The 18,269-nt window shown below is 36.8% G+C and overlaps 1 pseudogene; it reads left to right on the forward strand.

Annotated features, from left to right (window-relative positions):
* Positions 1 to 355: 355 nt before the first annotated feature.
* Positions 356 to 438, forward strand: LOC123947688 (annotated as a pseudogene).
* The last annotated feature ends 17,831 nt before the right edge of the window (positions 439 to 18,269 follow it).

The raw sequence follows: 18,269 nt of genomic DNA on the forward strand, positions 1-18,269 counted from the left end.
AACAGATGAATGGATAAAGAAGATGTGGTATATATACACAATGGAATACTATGCAGCCATCAAAAGAAATGAAATCTTGCCATTTGCGACGACGTGGATGGAACTAGAGCGTATCATGCTTAGTGAAATAAGTCAATCGGAGAAAGACAACTATCATCCTCTTTCTTTGATTTAAATATATGTTTGTGTAGTTTCAAAATGTTAATGTCTTAGATTATAAGAAGTCTAAATTTTCAGTGGGTTTGATTTACTTTGATTCTTAAATTAGGGGGAATATTGCTCAGACTGATTTTTGTATATTTTAGTTCACCTTGTTTCATAAAGAATTTAAACGGTCCACAAGAATACAAGAAGCATCGCTTCTCGGCCTTTTGGCTAAGATCAAGTGTAGTATCAAGTGAAGAATACAAGAAACATTCAAAGATAATATCATCATTATAATGGTGATAAATAGTAAATAGAAGTAGGAATAAAAAATATTTGAACTAGGAAAAAGGTCAAATATACATTATTATGTATACATTATTATTATGTATAATAATATGTTTTCCATAGTCAAAATGAAACAATAAATGCACTCTTTTTGTTTTTTTAGATTTTATTTATTTATTTGACAGACAGAGATCACAAGTAGGCAGAAAGGCAGGCAGAGAGAGAAGGGGAAGCAGGCTTCCTGCTGAGCAGAGAGCCCAATGTGGGGCTCAATCTGAGGACCCTGAGATCATGACCTGAGCCGAAGGCAGAGGCTTAACCCAATGAGCCACCCAGGCACCCCTATAAATGCATTATCTTATACCGTTGTCTATATACATGAAAAAAATATATTACATCTTCTTGAATATAACTCTCTAAAGGTAGGGGTGGTTGTCTGTTTTGCTCTTATTTGAGTGTCCTTTACTTCAAACATAATATACAGTTGTTGAATAAGTGTTTAAAAAGATTTTTTTTTTTTTTTCCTGAAAAACACCTATAGGGAAGAACAAATCTTGAATTGATATGTGTGACTCAGGCCAAATACACAGTAGAAAGTTTTCTAATACCTGAAAAAGTAAGTATGTCACTGGTCATCTCTTGATAAATAACATCCATGAATGCTATTTATCTAAATTGAATTTCTGAGGATCTTGTGTTGCTATTGGCTTAAGTTTTGTTTTCTTGGTCAGATACATATAAGGCATTTACTCTTTACTGTCCTTCCCTCCCATCCTGGTTTTACAGAGTTTTTATTCCCTGGTGGCTCTAGAATACAGGAGTGGAAAAACTTGACTATTTAAAGTATCATTTATGATATATGGTAATATTGTTTTTAACAGTAATATTTATATTCCTTTAGTTTAATAACAAAATTAGTGAACCTTTTGGCTTAGGAGCTATCTAACCTGAAATAAAATTAGTTTTTACACAAAATGTTTAAAAATTGCTTTAAAAGAAGACACACCCTTTTTAGGCATAGAATTTTAAATTCATTATGAGTTACTATTTACTTATTTATTTATTAATAAATGATCTTTCTCTTCAGTTCATGATGGCACAATGTGTTCTTATAGGTCCTAAAAACCTAGACTTGCAAAAACTTGGGGATAAAGATAGTTGTGGTGAGGAAGGGAAATACGGTGAGAAAGGTGGAATATTGGGCAATAATGTGTCAATCATTCTTAACAAAGTCATTAACTTTCCCTGTTATTTTACCAGCCCAATTAATGGAATAAAAGGGTTGGATTGTCACACCCAGAGCCCTCCCAGAAAATGGGAAGTATCTCCTGTGTTGCAAGTGGAGGAACCTGTATGGTGCATTTTTGTTTTCTAGTCGCTCACTAGCTAAGTTGCCCTGTGATATGTGCTCACGTACTGAGAAAAGACAAATAAATAAATAAATAATATAGAAACAAAAGCAAAAGGAAATCCTCTATCTTGCCTGTTTAGTCTTCCAGTAAAAAATCATCACATCCATGCATAAACTAATACCTTCTCTGGGCCTATACCACAGCATAGCTTCAATAGTAGACTAGATCACATTATAAGTCATACCAATTTGAATCCCACAATTTAATACTTTCTTCAAGAGAAGGGCCTAAAATCTCAAAGTCTGAAGCAAGGGGATATTTTGAGTCTCTAGGTAGACAGTGGTTAAGAAACAAACAAACTTTACTATCTCTGTTTTTCTTTTCTGAGAAGCAAGAAGCCCCCGAGGAGTACAACGGGAGTAATTCTGTCTATGATAGTTTACAGTCATCCAGAAGCCTAAGATTTTACAATAAAAGATGACTCCCTCGCCTTCATTGATGAATGGCTATAATTTTCTGTCAGACATCCTGAATCGGCTACCCTGCCAGAACAGGGAAAAAAGCTCTCTAACTCTGAATTGAAGGTATAATTCTAAAATATAAGACTTTACTGTGCAACAATAGCGTATTTTCTAGGAACACTTGACATAAAAGGAGTTGTAGAGAATAATAACAGGATGAGTATTTACAGAGTATAGGCATTTAGATAAATTTATAAATTTCATTAGAAAAAAACAAAATGAGATAAGGAAATAAATATTCAAAACACAAAATTTGGAAATTCAGTAGAAAATGATTTTCAAACAAAGCTGTCACCTGAGACAATACTAGTCAGATCATCTTAAGTATCTTTTTCTTTCTCAATCTTGTAATTAAAAAATATGGTGGCAGGGGGCATATACCTACTTTCACACAGACCAGAATCTCACATTCTATTTTAAAGAATGTAAAACATGTATTAGATACACTATTTGATAAGTGTCTAAGTATGAGTATGGTTATTTTACTATAGGATAAATGATGCCTCTTCTTTGGAGCTTATAAACTGTCTCTCGGCTTACATTTTCTCCTTCTCTATGTCGTGCTGATCCTGAAAGTAGTAACTCTTCTCTATTTTAAGGTATCCCAAGTTGATTTATGCATTCCTTTTTTTCTGAGGGGTCAATGGCAAAGCTATTTTTAAACTACTACAGCATTAACATTAGTAACTGTATTGCATTTAAGAGACCTATATTAATTTTTTAAAAATCAGGAGTTAGTAATTTGGCCTAATTACTATAGCCATCTTGCAATTTGGATGTTAAGATTACGCTATAATATATAAGTATTGGCAGCTACTGAATAATTTGCCCATTCAATGAATAGGAAGACACAGTGTTAACTCCATGTGAACTAATACTTATATTTCCAAAACAGTGCTAATGCAGAAGAAACAATAATGTAGCTGAAATGGGTAAAAATATTGCCCGAGTTTCTGTCAACAAATTAGTTATTTAATAGTACTTCTGTGTAGAAAGTATCGAGGCTTCTATGTTTTTGCCCAATGAATCCTTTCAACTTGGATTCCAATAGAAAAGTACTTTTTCCCCAAACAAAAGCAGAATATTACTATGTCAGTGGATAAAACACATGGTTCTCTAATAAAATAGATGGACAGTTATGCCCATACAAACAGAGTCTATATGGGATAATAGAGCTGCAGCCCTTGGCACTTCCTGTGTTTATATGAAGAAACAAGCTGGTCATAGATCACCAGGTATACTCACTGGAATCAGAAGTATTTGCTTAAGTTGTGTACTCATGTGAAGTAGCCCATGGTACAAGGTAGATTATTCCCAAGATATCCTTTCATATCCACTTACCACATCACCACACAAAGAAGAGAGACAACTAGTTCCTAAAGTAACTAATAAAAGAAGCAATCAAAATGATTAGATTTTGGAATAAGCACTACTACTTAGCAGTTTAACAGTGAACTTAAACTCAACTTAAACTTAAACTCAACTTTGAAGAGATTCATTGAGAAAAATTAAGAATGTGAACTCTGATAAGGAGAACTGAAAGTGTAAAATCTTAGAATAGAAAATTGCAATCAAACAGACAAAAGTCATATTAACCATTTTTAGTTAAAATATTCTGTTAAAAAACTGTATTCTATCCTTGGGGTTAGGTGATTTACTCACTTCACCTGTCATTACTTAAGAGGAAATTGAGACTTTTAAACAGATGTCCCAATTTTTGGAGAACAGTGTGGAGATTCCTCAAGAAATTAAAAATAGAGCTTCCCTATGATCCTGCAATTGCACTACTGGGTATTTACCCCAAAGATACAGATGTAGTGAAAAGAAGGGCCATCTGTACCCCAATGTTTATAGCAGCAATGGCCATGGTCGCCAAACTGTGGAAAGAACCAAGATGCCCTTCGACAGACGAGTGGATAAGGAAGATATGGTCCATATACACATTGGAGTATTATGCCTCCATCAGAAAGGATGAATACCCAACTTTTGTAGCAACATGGACGGGACTGGAAGAGATTATGCTGAGCGAAATAAATCAAGCAGAGAGAGTCAAGTATCATATGGTTTCACTTATTTGTGGAACATAACAAATGACATGGAGGATATTGGGAGATGGAGAGGAGAAGGGAGTTGAGGGAAATTGAAAGGGGAGGTGAATCATGAGAGACTATGGACTCTGAAAAAGAACCTGAGGGTTTTGAAGGGGCGGGGGGTGGGAGGTTGGGGGAGCCAGGTGGTGGTTATTGAGGAGGGCACGTATTGCATGGAGCACTGGGTGTGGCGCAAAAACAATGAATACTGTTACGCTGAAAAGAAATTAAAAAAAAAAAAAGGCCCAATTTTTAGTATTTAAAAACAGATGCATAGATTTTTGTACTTAAAGTAAATTTAGTTAATTAAATATAGTTTTCATTCAATAAAATTTATTCATTATCAAAAAATTTTTTTCATAAAATTTTTACTTAAAAATATCTCGTCTACCAGTAAGCTGAAGTGATCTGACCTAAGTAATCATCGGTTTTGTCTAGGTTTCTATCACAAGATGAATCCTGCACGGAATGTGTAACAGGAACATCAGATTGTTCAGTGACTCAATTAGACTCTGCTTCTAAGCCCTGTCACACCACAGTCTATAACTGTTTTGCTGTTTCACATGTCAGTGCCTTGAGTTTACTGTTCCTTCTCTTGGAATATTCTTATCCTTGTCCCATGTCTGCAATTCTATTCATCCTCAAAAATTTTATTAGAACTCTGATTTTTTTTTTTGCTACTCTGCTGTCCCATATGTAATTGGTCAGCATTTACCCTCTGTACTTCTGTTCTTTAAAAGCCCTATGTATTATTTTAAATTTCAAACATTACTATATTTATATATAAAATATGTAACAAATGCAACATATGCTATCATGTATTTGTATATTATGTATATTATATGTTGTATGTTATATATTTTATATATAAAACATCATATATTCTTTTTTTTTAAGATTTTATTTATTTATTTGACAGAGAGAGATCACAAGTAGGCAGAGAGGCAGGCAGAGAGAGAGAGGAGGAAGCAGGCTCCCTGCAGAGCAGAGAGCCCAAAGCAGGGCTCGATTCCAGTACCCTGAGATCATGACCTGAGCCAAAGGCAGCGGCTTAATCCACTGAGCCACCCAGGCGCCCCAAACATCATATATTCTAAATTACGTAAAGATTTATGTATGAATTAATAATATAATTTGCAAGTTTAAACTAACTTATCTCTCCTTTTCAAATGATAGTTTTTTTCCCTTCAAAGGCAAAGCTAACACTCACTTTTTACTTTGCTTTCCCAGAATCAAATAAACATTTATTAAATCTATGTTGACTCAAGTGGAATGCCTCCCTAATACTTAGATACAGTCATAAGTAAACACCAGACAGAAAATAAACACCAGAAACAGACAACTTCAAAGTGGGAAAGAGTAAATTGAGTGATTTTTTTTTTCTTGCTCAGATGAAAAATTTGAAGTAAAAATATAATTGAAAGTACTAAATGTAGAGAAAAAAATATCTGTTATCTTCTGTATTAAAATTAGTCTCCAGTGCTGGTCAGATGTGTTTGTTCTGGGCCACATTTAACAGGAAAAAGAACAGAGGCAAACTGTGGAGAACAGCTGGAATTATAGTGACTGTTCACTTGCTTCCGAAAGCCATTGAGAGCTCTGTGTTAAGCCCAAATATTAAAATGACTCCTGCTACCCAAAGTACAGATTCAAACCAAGAAGAAAGAAATTTTAAATCCTTCAATAAGGAATGAAAAGTGAGGGCTGTAGCTTTCCTTGAAGAAGGGTAGTTTCTTCCCTAAAACACTACTAAATACCACATAGATCACATACTAGGATTACCTGAAAGCAACTGGAAACCGGATTCATACAAATGAGGTTCAGGAACTAAAGCTCTTGGGACTGATAGATAATCAAGCACAGAAAGCCTTGGGCTTGAAGAGGAAGGACATTTTTCTTTTCTTATTATGCTAAAAATTACCCCAGAGAAGAATATGGCCTCCTGAGAAACAGTATTGGAAAGTAAAAACAAAACAAAAACACCACATTCCACAATCAAGTGGAAACATTATGCACTTAGAACTACAGAATATTTTGAGATTTTACCTTTTCTGTTGACTTGGATTTATATAGCCACTATTCACAGTAAATTTTTACAAAACGAGTAACTTTGTTTTAATGGGAAAACTATATTACTTCTTAAAAGTATAATACAATGCTTGGGGCTTAGTCTTCATAGCCAACATACTTTAAAAATAAAATGTTCTTACAAAATAAGTTATAGATCATTATGCAAATTTAGAGACTTCAAAGCTGTTAGACCAAAACTGTATGTAGAGACGGATGAGTATGGGGGATTCTGAGAAGAATGCATAAGCTAAATTCTCCCTCTTCCCTTTCCCTGCTGGAGGCCTACATACTGTGATAAGCCACTTGAAAACTGGGGGGAAAAAACAAAACATGATGATGCTATAGTGCGGGCTCTTTAGTTGATTATTGTTGGTCTGGGGTACAAATGTGTGTATAAAGGATAGAGAGGCCAGAGAGGGGGGAAAAATTGAACATAGATGAAAATTCTTTAAAGATTTTATTTATTTATTCTAGAGAGAAAGAGTAAGAGAAAGAGCAGGGAAGAACAGAGGGAAAGGGACAAGCAGACTCCATGCTGAGCATGGAGCCCATCTCAGGCCTCGACCTCAGGACCCTGAGAAAATGACCTGAGCCAAAACCAAGGGTCAAATGCTTAATCCAGTGAGCCACACAGGTGCCCCATAGATATAGATAAAAATTCTGAATGGAGCCAAGTGGGTAAAACACCAATCCCTCTATTGGGGAAATTACTTATATGACTTTGATTATACCCTTGAATTCAGCTGGGTTCCATGCTAAATTGTTTATGTCATCCTTTACTGTTTCTACTAATGCCAACAGAATTGGAGATAGGTGCAGTTTGTACTGAGAAGCCTCTTCCTCCTTTCTTCTTTCTTTTTTTTTTAATTTTTATATATTTTTTAAAATTTCTTTTCAGTGTTCCAGAATTCATTGTTTATGTACCACACCCAGTGCTCCATGCAATAGGTGACCTCCACAATACCTACCACCAGACTCTCCCTCCTTTCTTATTTCTGAATATAGACATGTTGTCCCCTCTGAACCCCAAAGCAGAGATCAGAGCTTCCCAAGCTGAATTCTATAAAATTAAAGAAGAAAGGGAATTCATCCTCTTCTACCCCTTACCAATCCACAGCAACCTGTAGATCTCACCAGGGAGACTCACCTGAGGAATGAATGATCCCATACGAGACTGAAATAGGCAAAAAATTAATACAAGCCATTTATGAAGGGAGATCAAGAATCACAGTCAGCAACTGAGTATTGCTGTGGTCAAGCAACACAGACTCTACCACCTGACAAATAACAGGTTTACCTTTCTTTATCCACCATTTACTAACTTAAGAGCTTTGGAAAATTACTTAATGTCTCAGAGTCTCAATTTTTTATCTATAAAAAAGGAATTGCTTTTTGAACATGAAAAGAATTTCAGGTTACAGATATTGATATTTACTATAACAGAAATAATATTGGGAAAGTTTAAAACACTTGTTAATTCATCTAACTATAATAGGTTGAGTCAATGTTAAAAAAATGTGACTTTTGTGAAAATGATACTTTTAAATAAATTCTAGTGAGTTGAGTGACATGCTTTCCTACACAAAAAAGGAATTGCTATGTCTAACTGATGGAGCATTTTTAAAGAATTAAATGAATTGATCTTTATATAAAAACTTTATAGCACTCTGTACACACAAGTATGATATATGTTAGATATTGTGATACCCTAGCAAAATAGTTGAATTAGATGATCAATAAAAATAAAAGCCAAAGCTTCTAGATAGACACAATATAATATACTCAGGAAAGAGATTTAGAAAACCATCAGTCTTTTCATGTGCAATACTGAAAATAACAAAAGCCAGTGAACTAATATTGGATTATTGTAAGAAATGGCCAGTAATTTCAAAATAAATTACCTAGCTATAATATCATTCAGAAGAGTGTAAAATACATTTTTGGATATACAAGTATTCAGAAAACAAAGCATTCTTGCAGGATTTTTGAAAATAATCTCAACAAATTATCCTTTTTTTCTTTTTTTTTCATTTTATTTTATTTTATTTCTTTTTAGTGTTCCAAAATTCATTTTTTATGCACCACACCCAGTGCTCCATGCAATACATGCCCTCCATAATACCCACCACTAGGCTTACCTAACCCCCTTCCCTCCTCCTCTCCAAAACCCTCAGTTTGTTTTTTTAAAGACTTTTATTTGAGAGAGGGAGAGAGAACAGGGGGAGGGGCAGAGGGAAAGGAAGAAGCAGACTCCCAAATGAGTGCAGAGCCTGATGTGGGGTTCAGTCCTAAGACCCAGAGATCACGACCCAAGTCAAAGGCAGGTGCCTAACCACCTGAACTACACAGGTGCCCCAATAAATTATCCTTAAAAAAATAAATTTAAGTTTATAAAAGTGTTATCCCAGAAATGGTAAAAATGAAACAAACAACATGAAAGAAAGAACAATATATAGTGGAAAAATATTATAGCATATTAAAATGATGAAATCTGAACTCTATATATTCTAAAGTATGGATTATTAAAATATTTTTAAAGAATCCTGGAAGGTACAAAGAAGACACAATAAAAACAACAACAGAAAGCCTAAAAATATCTTGATGAGTTTGAAATTGGAAGTTAAAATATAGTAGGGAGGGACATAGTCATATTTTCAGTGTTATCTCATGATAAAAGAATAGGTTTTCATTGATAGGACGAGCATTGACTAGTAAGTTCCAGCTGCAGCTCCATTCAGTGCACCACAGAGTTCATTCTGAGGCCACTCTAACCTTGACCCAGTTCTAAAAGATTAGAGACCTCTTTATTAAGTGACTTTGCTTAGAGACTTCCCAATAGCCTCACCCACCAAGACATTCTCAGAACTCTGAATAATCAAGCCTGGAGAAAAATAGGCATCTAAATGTTTTCTTACAATTTTATTTTTAAGGAATCTCCACACTCCATGTGGGGCTTGAAGTTACAACCCTGAGATCAAGAGTTGCATACTCTAACATCTGAGCCACCCAGACACCCCAGGTATCTAAGCATTTTTTGGAATATCAGCATCAGGTAATAGAACTCCTCTAAAAGCTAGCTTTAGAGGGACTCCTGGGTGGCACAGTCAGTTAAGTGTCTGACTCTTGGTTTTAGCTTAGGTCATGATCTCAAGGTAATGAGATCAAGCTCTGTGTTGGTCTCCCCTCTTAGCCCCAAGTTTGCTTAAGATTCTCTCTTCCTATCCCTTTGCCCCTCCCCCACTTGTGTGTGTTCATGCACACACACACTCTCTCTCAAATAAATAAATAAGTCTTTTAAAAAATAAATAAAAGCTAGCCTTAGAGTGACTCAGATGCAGACCTCTGCATTTCAAATTCTGAGAAGAAGTAATCTAATTACTAGGCTTGTGTGTGATGTTTAACCCTAGGTCTGATATACATCACCGCATCAGTCAGCCATGCGTGGGATGAAGCCCCTGACATAGGTAATGAGAAGATAATGCTATGTTATCTAATACAGATATGATTGTCACACATCTATGCATAACAGGTTCTTCTTCTTCTTCTTTTTTTTTTTAAAGGAGAATCTCATTTCTTATTATTGCTGTTTACATTTTTTAGTAGGTCTTAGAGAAAAATAAGCAAACATAAAATAAGTAATTATTTCTGAATTCATTTGAAGAGATGAGTTACTGAGGTTCTGTGCTCTTACAAATGAAAAATTTCAAGGGGAAGGGTAGAAGTAGAAGTGTAATAAGTGGGGAAGCATTGATTGGTTTGTGGCTAATATGTTATACATCTTCCCCAGTGATAAGTTGAACTCTATAAATTTCCTGAGAAATGTACAGAAAAAAACCAAGCAGAAGCCAGGTCACAGTCTTGGTCAAACATGGATCATTAATTCTCTAACTGCCATCCCCTATATCCTTCCCAATAACGGTCTTCAAGTACAAACATAAGAAAAAATTTGAAGGACCAGTAGTTCATGTCATTTATTTTCTTTTCCTTTGTTGAATGGCTCAATAAATATGCTTCTTTTATTGTGCTACTTTTTTTTAAACCAACATTTTAAAGTACCAATTTAGTCAAGGAACATGAATGTGTTGAAAAGAATAAGAGTAGATTTTAATTCTTCTACCTGAGTCAGAAGTCTGGTTTGATGGTCAATAGAAAGTTTCTAGCAAAACAAGGTGATGGGTAAAGTTTGATTTTATTACACCTTTTAAAAACCTTAATCTTTCCTTCCTATCTCCTCTCACCTCCAGGGAGCCCATCAACTCATTTTGTCCATGGTGAAAATTTTCCCTGTACTGTTCTCAGAGGGGATTACTTCAAAATTGCACAATTGTCACATCAAATGATCCAATTCCCCAAGGATCCAAGTTTCAGCTACCTGCCCCAGGAAATAATCACATGAACCATTCTGAGACCTGTGGCTGACACCACTGAATGTTACATAATTTCAGTTTGTGGTAGCTATGAGAATGCATGTGTGTTCAGTCAGCTTTCTAAAGAGTAGATAGAACATGGGTATTATTAGATAACAAAACAATAACTAGAAAAAAGTGTGTAATATTTTATTTTTAAAAACAGGAACAAAATCCCTAATGACACTATTAACATTTTTTGCCATTCCTATTTTGAACTTTCAGTTGTTGTTAAAATCATGCTTGCTTTTATCCCCTTCAGTTTGTTTTTCAAATGTATCATTCTGTGTGTGTGTGTATAGTTTTAGATATTTTCCCAATAAAAAGTGATAGAGATTGTTTTCATATTTCTAACTCCAGAGTAAGTTGTTTCTTAAAACCCATTTTTTAAAGTTTAATTTATTTATTTGCGAGGGAGAGAGAGCATAAGCAGGGGGAGGAGCAGAAGGAAAAGCAGGTTCCCTACTGAAGAGGAAGTCCAATATGGAGCTCTATCCCAGGACACCAGGATTACGACCCACACAAAAGGCAGATGCTTTACTGACTGAGTCACCCAGGTGATCCTTAAAACATGTTTTTTTATTAATCTTATATATTCCTTCAGTCTTATACTTCAGACATTCTTAACATGACAGAGAACATAGTGTCCATAAAACTTTGTGTTATTATTCAGTATAACTTTTATTGAGAAATAACCAGGCAGAGAGTACATAATATGTATAAATAGTCAAAGAATATTTATGAAATGAACACCTAGTTAACTGTATTTGATTACATTCCTCTTACTGTCTCTAGAGTTAACCACCATCTTGACTTTTGTGATGATCTTTGTCTTGATTTTTGAAAGTTTTTCCAAATAATCCAAAAATGGTTTCATTTTTACCTATCTTAAAATTTTATATAAATGAATATCAAATTATATTTTTGTGACTTATTTTTTGTTTAACATTGCCTGCGATTTATGTAGTTTAGAGTGTTTAATTATATTTAAATTTATTTTTGCTTTTAGTATCCTATTATAAGATACACTACAATTTATGTATCCATTTCCAATATTCTGGTTAACATTACCCTGAGGTCACAAAGAAGACCCAGGTTAAGATGTCAAAAAGTAGCACCTAGAGAGGCAGACAATAAACACCACTTTCCTGGATCAACTTCTATTCATTTTCATTCAATATGCTAAGCAGTGACTCTCAACCATGGAAAAAGGAGTAGATGGTAGGCAGTATTTGGTCCAGGGGATGGACAGCTCTCTATCTCTGTCTTTGTCTCTCTGTCTCTTTCTCTCTCGACCTCTCTCCCAGCCCCAGCCCTGACCCCAGCCTTGACTACTGTTCAGTCCTAGGAAGTGAATCAAATGATCACTGCTTGTGGATATCAACACAAGGGATTAAAGTAGTCTTATGATCAGTGCTCGGCAGTCTGCTGCTTACACTCAGTGTTGTGTAACTCCTTACATATGTTATATGACTTATTTACCTATTATACAAGTATTGTACCTCTTCAACAATATATTCCTGAATGTTTTGGTACTTTCCAAGACATATTTACTGCAGTTGTCTACAGCTTTGAGGTAACTGTTGGGGTCCGATATCAAAGGAGCAAGACTGATACAAATTGAAAGTAAGGCAAAGCTTTATTTTTATGTCAGGCATCAGAAACCAGACTGACTGGTCAGGGCCACCTCCGAAGAGGGTGACCCCATCCCGATCTCACAGCCTGGTTTAATAGGGCATAACCGCAGACCCAAGGTATGTGGCTTCTATTTTTAAGGCATTTACTCCCGGAATCAATACCTGGAACTGATATCAGGAACTACTGGGGCATTTATTCCTGGAATGAAGTCCGTGGATGTAAACAATATGGCTACCTAGGCAATATGGAATCACTCTGGCTAAGCAGGCCCTAATAGTTAAACAGGTTTTAACATTAAATTGGCATTCCCCCCTTTTCTTTGGCAATTAGTCAGTTGACTTTCAGCCAGTTCTCAAGGGTGAAAACAGGCTCGTTAACCTTGGTTAACTTAGTTAAGTTAACCTTGAGTGTTGTTCCATCTGCTGTCTTTCTGATTTTCCATTGGGCTGTTTTAGGCTGATGAGGTGTACCCTCTGGCTGTCGCTGAGTAGGAACAGGGTTAAAAGCGACTAAGTTATGAAACCCTTTTGAGTCTTAGTTTTAGTCCACAGTTGGTGGGGTCCACCAGCAGTGGCTCCCATTTTTGAGAGGTGTTCTTGTTTTTGGCTCGTTTGATGTGACATGCGTACTGGGGTGGGGTGGTTGTGTGGGGGGGTGGTCAGGATGACAGTGAATGGTCCCTTCTAATGAGTTTCCCGAGTTTCCTTCTTCCTCCGAGTTTCCCACTTGGTGGCGGCATATCCAAACCAAGTCTCTGGGTTGGTAAGGATGTGGTTCCACCTCCGTCTCCTTCTCAGTGTAGGCAGCTCAGATCCCTCTGTGGGCTTTTTTAAAGACAGACTGTATTGCCTTCAGTGACTGGAGTACAGACTGATCAGTCATTTTCACTAGTACAACTTCTTGTAGCCATGGGCAGAGTGGAGGGGGTCTCCTGAACATTATTTTAAATGGGGTAACCTTGTTTAAGTAGGGTGTACATTGTGCTCTAAGGAGGGCAAAGGGAAGGAGATCCACCCATCTACCACCAGTCTCCAGAATTAACTTTGTCAAGGTTTTTTTTTAAGAGTGTGGTTTATTCTCTTTACTTGTCCAGAGCTCTAGAGCCGGTAGGCACAGTGTAGCTTCCAATTAGTGCCCATGGCCTTGGCCAATGTCTGTGAGATGGAATTCATAAATGCAGGGCCATTGTCTGACCCAATCGTGAGAGGCAACCCAAATCTAGGAATTATTTCTTCTAGAAGCTTTTTGGCTACCATTCCTGCTATTTCATGTTTGGTGGAAAAAGCATTTACCCAGTCTGAAAAGGTATCCCTAAAAACTAACATATATTTGTGTCTAATGTGTTCTATTATTATCTCTACAGAATATTAGGCAAGATTGTCTAAACAAGCCATTGTGTAACTTCTCTGAAGTTTACCTCAACTTGTCTAGTTTAAGTAAACAAACATTTAAAGACAACAAAATCTAGAACTTAATATCCACAAAGGTGTATTACTGAAACATAATTTTTCTCTGTAAAATAATCTCATTTCCAGAGATAGCCAAATCAGGACTACTTTACTTGAAAAACAAATCCAGTTTTAACAAACTTGCCCTAATTATTTACATAAGCTCAGCAAAACAGAGAGTGATTATATAGATTTTTTAGAATCTGCTTTGCTGGAGCTCCTCATAAGGAATCTCTAAGTTGAACTTGTAATAGCTTCTCCAGGCCAGAAGCCAAGCCAACTACTTGCCATCAGACATGCCTGCAATGCCTGTCAATTTGGGTGAATTCCTCTACCTGAGGTCCCCAATGTCCCCAATGTATCCTGAGGTTCCTGCACCTGCCAGGAAGTGACATTCTTTACTCACCTGGTGAGGCTGCTGGGAACTCTGTAAGCAAGGTATGAGGCCAAGAGTTTCAGGGGGCTTTGTGGCTCCAGGTTTTATAAAGTCAACCTTAGTTCCTTTAAGCTGTCTGGTCATATCTGAGTCTTTTTAAAATATGACATTCCAGTCAATGCCTTGGTAAAATCACCAGTGTTTCCAATGGTGTCCTGTTACAATGAGAACAGATTCTTATTGAACTTATGCAAATGACTGATTGCCACAGAAGAAAGAATACTTACTGAGACCTTTTGAGTTTCAGAGGGTTCAGATAGAGAAAAAAGTTGAATGCCTTGATTTGCTTACAAGTGAATACTTTTACATTTCTGTAAGTTTCCCTAGTCTGGAAGAGTAAATATTACAGAACCAGTAATTGTTTAAAATAAGATAAAACACTAAGAGACATAACATTACAATCTTTCAATTCATCTAGTTCCATGTTACTAATTCTGGTTTAGTTTGAATGTAGCTCTTACTTCTGGAAATCTTTACCCATTTCAGTTCCAGGATTTCAACATATCAAAGACCTGTATTTGTCCTGAAAGTCTCCTATATGAATTTCCTTTAAGGCGGAATTCATTTTACAAAAGAATTAAAACAATTACAAATGACAAAAACTCAGAATAGATATGGTTAAATATCAAGTGATGACCCTTATCAAAACATTAAAACTTTAGGAAATGTATAGAACCTCTAGAGTAGTTACAGTATTTACCCAAATGTAACCCAGGGTTTATCATTGGTTTAGCAACACTTCCTGAGTAACTTAGCATATCAAGGGAAACCTTATGAGTCAAAGAGATCTCATTTACAATTCTGAGTGAATGAAGAGAAAACCATTTACATTTTCTTAGAAACATCTCGTTGGCTAATGAAGACTAAATATTAACCAATTGTGAACTGTTACAACAGAATTTTTAGAAGGCAAATTTACGAATCAGTTAAGCACAAAACATGTTTACCAACAGATTTCAAAAGCACAAACCTAGTTCCAGCAACCAATGCTTTAGCATTTTATCCCATTTGGTTAAGACCTAGATGTCCAACAAATTTAATTCCACTTGTCATCCAAGCAAAACTTTAAAGTTTCAGGTTCCCAAAGACTTTGAAAGCTACTATAATAATTACCCATTAAAACTTTGAGACAGACAATTAATCATTAGTTCAGTTATTTCTTTGCTAACAGATTTTAACAAATAACATGAGCTTATTTGACCTTCAGTAAACTTTGATTGAAGTTTCACATTTACTGTCTGTCTATTAAGATATGCCTATCTTAATTAAACCAACAAACTTAACTTAGTTCAAATACTGATTTATGTTTCACCTGGACCCACTCCATTTTTAATGTTTACCTGAGACATGGTGGGGAGATTTGGAGTGGGGGGTGTTAGGAGCAGGGCCTGCTCTTCTTGCTCCTTGACAGTGAAGAGGGAAGGAGTATGGTGCAGGAAGCACCAAGGATGGTCTAGAGGCCAGTTATGCAGACCATACCCAAGGTGGTGCAGAAACAGAAGGGGAAGTGCTGCCAGAAGGCAGAGAAAGGATTCACAGTTTTAGAGAGTTTTCCTGGGTAAACCTTGTCACTGGGTGGTTTTACCTTGAAAATTCTTGAAATGCTGGAGAACAAGACTTAGGGGTGTCATAGGTCCCTTACCCTCCACTTGCCCCATTTCTTCAAACACAGCAAACAACACAACAGACAACAAAAGACAAAACAAAGACAACTGCAGACCAAACCCAGCAGCCCTTCCTCAATCAGATATCAAGTCTAAGGGTGTGCAAGATACAATCCGAACTCAAAAACACAAGCTGCCACTGGTGGGGATTTTCTAGGTCCCCTGACCCCCTAGGGGGACTCAAACCCCCTGACTACCGAGGGCAACGCATACCCCCTGGCAGGTCCCCTGACTGCCTAGGGACTCTAACCCCCTGGCAGGTCCCCTGACTGTCTAAGGGGACTCAAACCCCCTGGCAATCTCCCAGTGGAGGGATGGGGTGTCCCCACATCCACTCCAGCCCTTGGGAGCAATGCTGCATCCAGCTTCTCCTTGGTGGGCTATACCCTAGAGCTCTGCAACCAGACAGACAGACCAGATCCTGCAGGATAAAATCTTGAGATCTTACCTCCGGAGGCTTTTCCCAGAAATTCTGATGCTGACTCAGTTCTCATCATTTGATCGTGGATGAGCCCCCAGAATGTTGGAGTCTGATATCAAAGGAGTGAGACTGATACAAATTGAAAGTAAGGCAAAGCTTTATTTTTATGCCAGGCATTAGAAACCAGACTGACAGGTCAGGGCCACCTCCGAAGAGGGCAACCCTGTCCCGATCTCGCAGGCTGGTTTTATAGGGCATAACCGCAGACCCAAGGTATGTGGCTTCTCTTGTTAAGGCATTTACTCCCGGAATCAATACCTGGAACCGATACCAGGAACTACTGGGGCGTTTATTCCCGGAATGAAGTCTGTGGATATAAACAATAATATGGCTACCTAGGCAATATGGAATCACTCTGGCTAAGCAGGCCCTAATAGTTAAACAGGTTTTAACATTAAATCGGCCCTAGTAGTAACCACTTTTAAAAGAAAAAGAAGTATTGTCTGGCAACCAAAAATTTATAGGGTGGAAGTCAAACAATGAAGGCATTTACACTACTATATTAAAATGTGAGATGAGACATGCTTTATAAGCTTAATTTGACACACAGTAAACAATTCAACAGTTGGTAATTTCATTAATTGAGGTCTTATGAGAAGAGTAGACACCAAGATACTGTTAAAAATGCAAAATATTTGGGGTGCCTGGGTGATGCAGTTGGTTAAGCACCTGACTCTTGGTTTTAGCTCAGGTTGTGATCAGGGTCATAAGATCGAGCCCCACATCAGGCTCCATGCTCAACTCAGAATCTGCTTCAGATTCTCTCTCCCTCTCACTCTGCTTCTCTTGCTTGTATGATCTCTTTCTTTCCCTCTCATAAATAAATCTTCTTAAAACTTGATTCATGAGGTGATATTCTGTTAAGAATAAAGAGTAAACTTGGCTGCCTCAGTCAATAGAACATGCAATTCTTGATCTTGGGGTTGTAAATTCAAGGCCCACATTGGGTGTAGAGATTATTATAAAAAATATTAAGCAAAAAATGTAGAGGGGGTACTCAGGAGAAGCCTTCATGTTATGAGAGAGATCTGATGGCACTATAGGAAAGGATTGAGCAAGAAGAATCTCAGACTACTAGATAATTCTAAGAGAATTTTGACCAGATTAGTGGGGGAAGGGGCATGATCCCAGAACCAAAATTGCTCATTATAAGAACATGTCTTGCTGATATGGGCCAGCAGTAGCAGCCTGTCATGCTCAGTCATTGGCTGACTGCAGCCTGGTGAAAATATAGTCTTGGTGTGAACATTGTGGTGGTTTCACGAGGGTGGTAGCAGGGCTATTAGTCAGCTTTGCTCCCTGGAACCATTCCTATTGATGGAGACTGAACTGCACATGTTTACTGCTGCCACAGTCCATGATTTGTCCCACACAAATGCATTTCTCCCAGGCATTGCCAGGCAGCTCCTTCATGGTTCCCTTGAACCTCTCTAAGAGGAAATACAGAGAAGAAAGTTTAGTAAGATAAACTCTGATCTCTGTTGCTATAGTGGGTTGTGAATCTACAAGTGTTATTCATACTCTCCATCCTTCACTATTCTTTTAAACTTTATCCTCAGCTCTCATCTCACTGGGGCTCTATTTATTCAGTGGGATGACAAAAACCATTATTTTTCTTCTCTGTAAATATTTGCAATAATTTGTTTTATTTTAAAAGATAATATTCTATTACTCCGAAAGGTTTTAATGATGATTAGAAGCATATTAATTTTATCAAGTATATTCATTTTA

The sequence above is a fragment of the Meles meles genome, chromosome 7, assembly GCF_922984935.1.
Source record: "Meles meles chromosome 7, mMelMel3.1 paternal haplotype, whole genome shotgun sequence".
NCBI classification, from domain to species: Eukaryota; Metazoa; Chordata; class Mammalia; order Carnivora; family Mustelidae; genus Meles; species Meles meles.